At 29.3% G+C, this 9238-nt stretch overlaps 1 long non-coding RNA gene across 1 annotated transcript; it reads right to left on the bottom strand.

Annotated features, from left to right (window-relative positions):
• Nucleotides 1-1018: 1018 nt before the first annotated feature.
• LOC107954438 (uncharacterized) lies at nt 1019-3834 on the bottom strand. The gene is made up of 2 exons (XR_001699560.2): nt 3079-3834; nt 1019-1249 (listed from the first exon to the last, which is right to left on the bottom strand). It is a non-coding gene; the product is annotated as an uncharacterized lncRNA (long non-coding RNA).
• Nucleotides 3835-9238: the final 5404 nt, after the last annotated feature.

Genomic DNA, 9238 nt, shown 5'->3' with positions numbered 1-9238 from the left:
CAGTTAAAAATGATTATGAATGGATGAATACAACGGAGGAAACTAGCATACAACATGATAATCTATCTAAGTTTTTTACAAACATATAGGATCTTAAGGTACCAAGCAAGATTCAAATACATTTGTTGATAGTTGATAAAGAATTTGTGTCTGTATTGTATAATCTGAGAACCCGCAAGATGGTGACTAACACGTTTTGTCTAGTATGCCAAGAAGAAGAGGAGACGGTGAGCCATCTCTTTCGGGATTGCAACTTTACTCGATAAGTATTACGAGAATTGGGAGTGTTTAATTAAAAAACCAATAGAGAAATAAGTTGGAAAAAAGGTTAGCAGTTGAATATGAAAATCATACTAATAAAGAATGCAAAATCCGAACTATCTTTTTACAGGCTATTTGGTACAACCGGAATAGAATTTATCATGAGGGGAAAATGGACCGAGTGCATGAAATTATGGGTTTTCTCAATGCATATTGCACAGAAATATAGCATATGGGCGAAGTGCTGAAGACCAGAAATGAGACTAACACTAATGTGTGGCATGTAACAGCCCTAACCCGTATCCATCGCCGGATTACGGTTACAAGGCATTACCGGATATTTCACATCATTAAACAATCATAGCACAAACATAGTTCGAACATCATCATATCATAGTCATTCATACACATTCTGTCCTTTTAAATGGTTTACAAGACCTAAAACATGCTTCCTATTTCAGTCAAAAGGTACCAAAATTTGCAACATTTAGGGAACTCAAAAATGACCATTTCATGCATAATTCATACTATCAATCTCAACCATTTCAATACATAAATCCTACTCCCAAAACATACCAATTCTACTTATATTCAACTAAGCATTTTCACATCTATTCCACATCAATTCAACCCCATCTATCATACCAATTCCCCAATTCAATCAACTACTAAATATATTATGATATGCCCTTTCTCATTTATCAATACAACATTATTTTACCAATAAGACAACCATACCAAAATGACTATATATATATCACATATAAATTATTTCATCTCATAACATAAACCAAAACCATTTCATCATTTCCATCATTATCAAGCCACATCACATGGCATAAGTCCCAACACAAAATACATCATCAAGACACTAGCCTATACATGCCATATACCATATATACAACTTCAAAAATAAAATACCAAAATAGATATCTGGTAGTGTGATTGAGTCGCTGGCGATTCTTAGATCCGAGCTAGCTTTAATACACTATAAACAGAGAAAAATTCACACAGTAAGCTATAAAGTTTAGTAATTTCGTAATATAACACATTTAATTCAACAATTAAATGCAAATTTATCAATTAATCAACACTTAATACAATTCATATCAATACTCAAACTCTGTCATAACTATTAATCACTTTCATACCATTTCATTAAATTTGTAAACAAGCATTCATATTACTACTCAATCCAACTCAATAAACATTATTCATTCTCATAATCTCCCATCTACCTTATATACAATATCACCAACCACATAAGTTTCGTACACACCTGTACCATTACGTATTTATCTATCACTTTACTATTTCATAACTCGATACACTAATTCATTTGTAGTCTTTAAACATTCGAAGAACTAGCACACTTAGTGCCAATTTAATACTCAAAGTTGTAATGATATCGTAAACTTAGCCAACATATAGCCGAAGCTATAAAGATATCACACACGTAGTGCCATCACATTATATCGAAATTGCCTCGGTCTCGCACACTTAGTGCCTTTTATTAGCCTTAGTTAATACATTCCCGCACACTTAGTGCCATTTATCATAGAATCATTTCTGAGCATAATTGTACTTTTCATTCACATTTCCATTCATTTCATAACAAATAAACATAGCTAAAATAACAATTATATCGTACGAACTTACCTCGGATGCTAAAATGTCAAAATGAGTCGATTAATCGAGTACTTTATTCTTGCCTCGATTTAAGTTCATATTTCACCTTTCTTAATCTAAATAAAATCAAATTTGACTAATTTCATGTATTCAATTAAATCCATAAACACACAATTTGGGTATTTTACACATTAACCCCTAAAATTTGACATTTCTTGTATTTTAGTCCTTATTCACAAAAATCACAAATTACACAAAATTTCATTACACCCAAGCTTAGCCGAATTTCATGTGAGTCCCTAGCAGCCCGTATATTTCATTTATTTCATATTTTGACCCCTAAATTTACAAAATTCACAATTTAATCCTTAATACACATTTTCCCCAAAAATCACTATACAAAACATGTTCATCTATCATTCAACACTTATTTTTCATCATCAAACGTCATAAAACTCATATATTAAATAATGTAATCTCAGGAAATCATCAACAAAATTAGAAATTTAGGCATGGGCTTGATAGAACACAAAGCAACGATATCAAAAACGTAAAAATCATCAAAAACTGAGCTCAAACCATACCTTAATCAAGACCTTGAAGTGCCGAAATATTCAAAGCTCTCCAAGCCCTAATTTGGTTCTTATTTTTGGTTAAAAAATGGAAGAATAAATGAATTTTCAAATTTGACTTTATTAAACCATATTTTATTTTACTAATTACCATAATGACCTTATTTAATTATCATTTAAAACATCAAATACATGCCCATTTATGCCAAATTCCACTATAAAAGGTTTAATAACATTATAAAGACCTTTCATTTAATAAACTATAGCAATTAAACACTCTTAACTTATAGCGTGCTGCATTTACACTTTACACGATTTAGTCCTTTTATCAAATTAAGCATATAAACGATAAAATTTTCACACGAAATTTTCACACATATCACCTATCATGCTGTAAACATAGAAAATAATATAAAAATATTATTTTGACTCAGATTTATGGTCTCAAAACTACTGTTCCAACTAGGGTCTAAACCGGGATGTTACATGGCAACCACCTAGGGGAAATGTTATAAAAATTAACTTTGATGCATCATTTAATCAAAACTATCACAAATCAATTTCAGGAATCATTGCACAAAATAAAGAAGGATTGGTGATGGCATCATGCACTTACCCATGAAAGAATATTTTAGATCCAACAATGGCTGAGGCGAGGGCGTGCTTATAGGCTGTTACTATGGCGGAAGAAATGGGTTTCCAAGACATATGTGTTGAGAGAGATACGTTGACTGTTATTGGGAAACTAATCGCTGCAGTTGAAGATAGATCATGCATTGAAGTTTGATCCAAGAAATCAAGGGGAGAACCTCCAAGTTTAGAAGTTTGCAGTTCAAACATGTACCAAGGGAAGCCAATAAAACGGGGCATGGATTGGTGTTGGAAGGACGGAAGTATGATGGACCACGATACTAGATGGAAGAGGTACCACGCGCAGTGGAAGAACTTGTAAATCGCGACAGAAATCGCGACGGTGATGGAAGATAATTGATATTGATGAGTCTGGACTTGGTAACGACGGATCGGTCCGATTAACTCGCAAAAAATAATAGGGATTGGAGATTGAAAAGTCAGAAGCTATTTGTTTCATGGGTGAAGGGTCTCTGCAGCGGCTAATGCACAATGGGATTTTGTTTACAGCGTTAAGGAAAATGGGATTTCAGACCTAGGTTTTTTATTTATGTTAAGTTTTAAGTTCCTTTTTTTTTCCTTTTACAAGTTTTGATTTCTTGTGTTCTTTAATTATTTCTGCCTTTCGTTTCCAATGCACTGTTCTCGGTGCCAATTAGAGTAGGACAGTTGTAGGTTCATTTAATTGTTGCGTTTGTATTTGGGTCAAGTTTCCCGTCAAATAAAAGCATTAGTGGATATTCAAAAAAAAATAGTGTAATAATCTTTATGATTATTTTTCAAATTTATGGATTTGTTAGAAATTTGTTCAGTAATGAATTTAAAATCCTTAAATGTTTTTTTTTTGAATTTGATAAATCTATATTTTTATACTTTGAATGTTTGACATATTGGAAACCCAACTTTGTAACAAAAAAACTAAGTTTCTATTGGAGACCCAATTTTGTAATTAAATACTTTGTAATTGTGCGTGAGTGTATCCAACTTTGTAACGAAAAACTAAATTTTTATTGGAAATCAAGTTTGTAACCAAATACTTTGTAATTGTGTGTGACTGTGTCCAACTTTGTAACCAAAAACTAAAATTTCTATTGGAAACTTAACTTTGTAATTGTGTTTGAGTGTACCCAATTTTATAACCAAATACTTTGTAAAAATTCTTAAAAATTGTAAAAAGTTATAATGCCAAAAAAATAATTTTATAATTTTTATTTTTAATATAAATAGATTTTGATATCCCTTCAAAGAGTTGTTATATAAATAGATATGTTGTTATACATTATAGATTTTGGTAGATTCGTTATAAAAATGTTGTCGTATAAATAGATATGTTATTATAAATAAATTTTGGAGCTGATGACATGTTGACCCTAAACGTTAATCGATGTTAGCCAGCATTAATCGATTAATGCCTGAGATCAATGTGCCATATCATCGGTTTCAAAATCTATTATATAATATATAACAACATATCTATTTATTCAACAATTTTTTTAAGAGATACCACAATTTATTTATATAAAAATAAAAATATTATATAAAAAAAGCATAAAAATTATAAAATTATTTTTTGGCATTATAATTTTTATATTTTTTAATTAACAATTTTTTTAAAAAATTTTACTAAGTATTTGATTACAAAATTGGGTTTTCAATAAGAATTTTAATATTTGGTTACAAAGTTGAATTTCAGTAGAAATTTTACTATTTGGTTACAAAGTTGGGTACACTCGCATATAAATGAGTATTTGGTTATAAAGTTGGGTACACCTACGCACAATTACAAAGTATTTAGTTACAAAGTTGGAATTTCAATAGGAATTTTAGTATTTGATTACAAAGTTAGATATACCGATCAATGTCGGGGTTAACATGCCACATCACTGGTTCCGAAATCTATTTATATAATATATATAACATATCTAAATATATAACAACATTTTTATAATAACTACCAAAATCTTATTATAACAACATATCTACTTAAATGACAATATTTTATACAAATACTAAAATCTATAATATATACCAACATATCTATTTATATAACAACATTCTATATGGATAATAAAATTTATAATATATAGCAACATATCTAACATCTTCCAATAAAAATTTTAGTATTTGGTTAGAATTTTTAAAAATTTATGAGAATAATCGATTAAAAATTTTGTTTTTTTATGGAAATTCATGACCAGCTTATATTAAGAAGTTGACTCACTAATGAAATTAGCTTCATGGTATGTATGGCATACTTGTAACTAAACTGAAGTTGCTCCTAAGAGTTATTGCTTTCCACAATCACTCACCATCCATCAAACGCTGCCTGTGTGACTGAGCAAATACCTATATTTCTACTATAGCCATGAATCCAATTTCCATACTCATTACTAATGCTTCCACCTGCAGTTGCAGTAGTATTCAAGCTTATTTTCCAAGCATCATCATTGTTTAATTGATTACAACATTAATTTTGTTGAGGAAAGGTTAAATTCTTGTTTGAAAAAAATTTTCGAAGTGTCGTCTGCTTGAGAGATAACAAATCCTTCAATGAAAAGTATTGTCCTCTTATTGAAGTTTTGTCCTCAACCTTGATGAAGAATAATGTGCAGTTCAAGAAAGGTAATTTATATATTTGAGTGCCTTACTAAGTATAATGGATGCATAATTATATATATTATATGTGGCATTATATGTTATTACTAGCCAAATTTCAGTGCTATTACAAATAATATCAAGTTGAACCCACAACACAACAAATTCATCCATAATTTTTATATCACGTGACAGTTATTATACATAAGTATGTATTTCTACCACATTCACATAAGTCTATAGCTGCGCTACCCAACTAATAAGGTATTATTACTTGGGTCCTACCAAAAACCCTTTGATATACATTCTCAAGGACAGGGTTTCCCTCTTCTTCCTCCTCCAACCTAGGTTTATGGAGCTTTTCATAAACTCTCCTCCCTCAACTCAATCACATACGATTTTCAACCTATTCATATTTTAGATTGAGTGAATCAGCTCCAACCTCTAAACACAAATCTTGTATCTTTCAACTTAGGGAGCTTATTATTTAGGGGAAATTACATTATAGATCATACAACTATGTTTAAATATTCTTTTTGTTATTCAACTATAAAACGTTACAAGACGATCGATCACCTAGCTAATTGTTGTTTGTCTTTTTAATCCAATTTGGTTCGCTGCTTTGTAACGGTGAAATGACGCAATAGTTTTTTAATTAGTGAAATAACAAATTTAGTCCATCAATTTGATCATAATTCTAAAAAGGATTAAACTTAAATTTTCTTATAAATCTAAAATATTCTCAAGATAATACATTTAAAAAAGAAATAAACTTTACATGAATTTAATTCAAGCTCTGTTTCAGAATGTTGATTGTATTCTTAACTTGTTTACTTACGATTGTTGAATATAAATAAAGGTATAGCTAAATTCTATCCTTTATTTGTTATTTGAATGATGTTAGAACAATATTAATTTTATAATTAAGTGATAGAAAAAATGTAAGCATGGTTTACAATATAATTTATAATGAGAACTAAAATGTTGATGATGCAATTACAAAGGAAGGGTGAAAAGAACGGATTTGTATGGCAAAAATTGTAGAGCATTTGACTCCCAAAATGAGGTAAATTTTGATGTTTCAAATCAAACCCATGTTCCATGCTACATAGATGCCCATCCATTTCAACATTAATCACAACATCTCACTTTGCTCAAAACCCTTTCAACTCTCACTACCCTTTCCTTTTAGCCTGCCAAACCAATTCCCCTTCTAATTTCTCTTTCATTTTCTTCATTTCAAAATTTTGGTCCCTATTTCAATTTTGTCCTTAATTTTTTATAAAAAAATAATTAAAATAATTCTTTTAATGCTTATTATTTACAATTTTGAGTCAATTTGGTCCTTACTTTTCAAAACTACATAAACAATTATAAAAAAATATTTAAAAAATATGAAAAAATAAAAAAAGAACTCTTCAAAATTAAAAATATATGAAAATTTTAAAACATTCCAAATATTAAAAAAAAAAAAAAAGTTTTATCTACTTAAACCTGTCTATGGGTTAGGCTATGTCAGGTCATGGCCAATGTCCAAAAAAATTTTTAAAGTCCAGTCCCACTTTTAGTCTGCCCAAAAGTTCATTTCACTGTTCAAAAATTAATAAAATATTTAAAATATTTTTTATAATTTAATTTAAATTTAAAAATATTTTTATATTTTAAATTAAATTTTGATCGAGCCGGGTTATGATTTAAAAAACCTTGTTTAGGCCGAGCCAAGCAAGCTTTCCGACCATGAACAAGTCTATTAATTTATTCCATTAATGCTAATAAGATCTCTCCAAACTTTGAGATATTCGTTCAGTCCATATTCAATTATATTTAAACAAGGTTTTAATTTTCATTTAGATTAATTATATATCAAAAATAATATTTTTGTGAAACAAATTATTAAGTATATAAAATATTGGTATAAATTAAGTTTTAAGTAATAATACAAACTCTGGATCAACTCAAATTAATTTTAATATTTTTTGGTTCTAAATACACTATATTAAAAAAGATTTATATAAAAAGGACATCATTTTGGTAAATTGCAAAGACAATAACTTAAGTTTTTAAATTTTTATATAGCATATTTTGAAGAAATATTTACCCAGTGTATTTAAATTTAATTTAAATTGATTTGTAGTTTCTATACTGATACTTTATATATTTTGTAATTAAATTAACATAAAAATATTTTTGATATATAATTAACCTAATTGAAAATAATAAAAAAATTTATTCAAATTTGATTTAATATAGACCAAATGAATAACTCAAAGTTTGAAGAGACCTTATTACCATTCATGTATTAAATTAATAGATTTGTCCATGCGCCAAGCAGGTTACTCAACTTGGTAGGCTTGACACGACTTAAGTCAGGCTCAGACAAGGTGTTTTATATCTTGAGTTGGATAAAAAATAGTTCTGAGTTTGAAATTTTATTTGGACTCGGGTCGGATAAGTTTAAGTAAATAACATTTTTTTGAGTTTTTGAGATTTTTTTGTTTATAGTTTTCATAAATTATTTAAAATTATTTTTATATTTTTAATAAATTTTCAATTATTTTTAACGTTCTTATTGAAAATACAAAAAAAAAAACAAAACAAAATTTTCTTGTTTATATACTTTTAAATAGCAATAACAAAATTGACACGATTGTAAAAAGAAAAAAGAAAAAAAGAGTTAAATTACTTTTTTTATAGCAGCGGAGTCAACTATCCTAAGAATAAAACCGATGGAGGGACGAAAATTAAAACACAGGAAGTAAAATTTAAAAGAAATGAAAATAGTAATATTCCAGGTTCCACCTTAAGAATTCCTGTGGGAATAGAAAGAGAAACATAAGATTAGATGTTTCAAGTTTCGACGGTAAGCAATCATTTATATAAAATATTTAACTAAACCATCAAATCAATCTCAGCCGGCAAAGTAAGAAGCAAGAAACAGACAGCAACGGCATCAGTTTTCTCTTGTAAGAATCTGTCACAGTTTGGGGTGTGAAGATCTTAGGGAGAGATATGAAGAATCATGGAACCAAGTTTTTGTGATCTGTGAATTGGTTAAGAATATGTATAAAGTGCAATGTAGCCGCCACCCACCTCATTCAAAGAAAAAAGGAACGGTTATGATTGTGGGAGAAAGCGAGGCACCATCGACACTGCAAATTCCTCCAGCTGTTTCCACAAATTAATACTATTTCTGGAATTTCCAGCATCTAAAAGTCATTTCCATTTCTGTTGCTGGATGAGCAGTAGACCAATCAGATCAGTCGGCCGAGGATTCTAATTGAAAAGAACCAACTTCTTTTTATTCCCACCTGTGCTCAAATTTTGATAGCTTGTACATAAACTGCAATGAATTTCTTATTGCACGTTGATAACATGGAACTTTGACTATCTGACTTATATTTTACTAGAATCAGATTTGACCCCTTATAAATTACACCATTATATTCCTATTTGACTTTTGTCTGCCCTTAATCTGCAGTATCAATTGCAATTGGTTGGATGCTTTTCTTTCTCAGTGGATTATGGTTTGGGGCATTTGTGCATGAACCAAA

Source organism: Gossypium hirsutum, chromosome D07 (assembly GCF_007990345.1).
Source record: "Gossypium hirsutum isolate 1008001.06 chromosome D07, Gossypium_hirsutum_v2.1, whole genome shotgun sequence".
Taxonomy (NCBI): domain Eukaryota; kingdom Viridiplantae; phylum Streptophyta; class Magnoliopsida; order Malvales; family Malvaceae; genus Gossypium; species Gossypium hirsutum.
The sequence above is the reverse complement of the archived record's forward strand: the minus strand, read 5'-3'. Positions and strand labels throughout refer to the sequence as shown.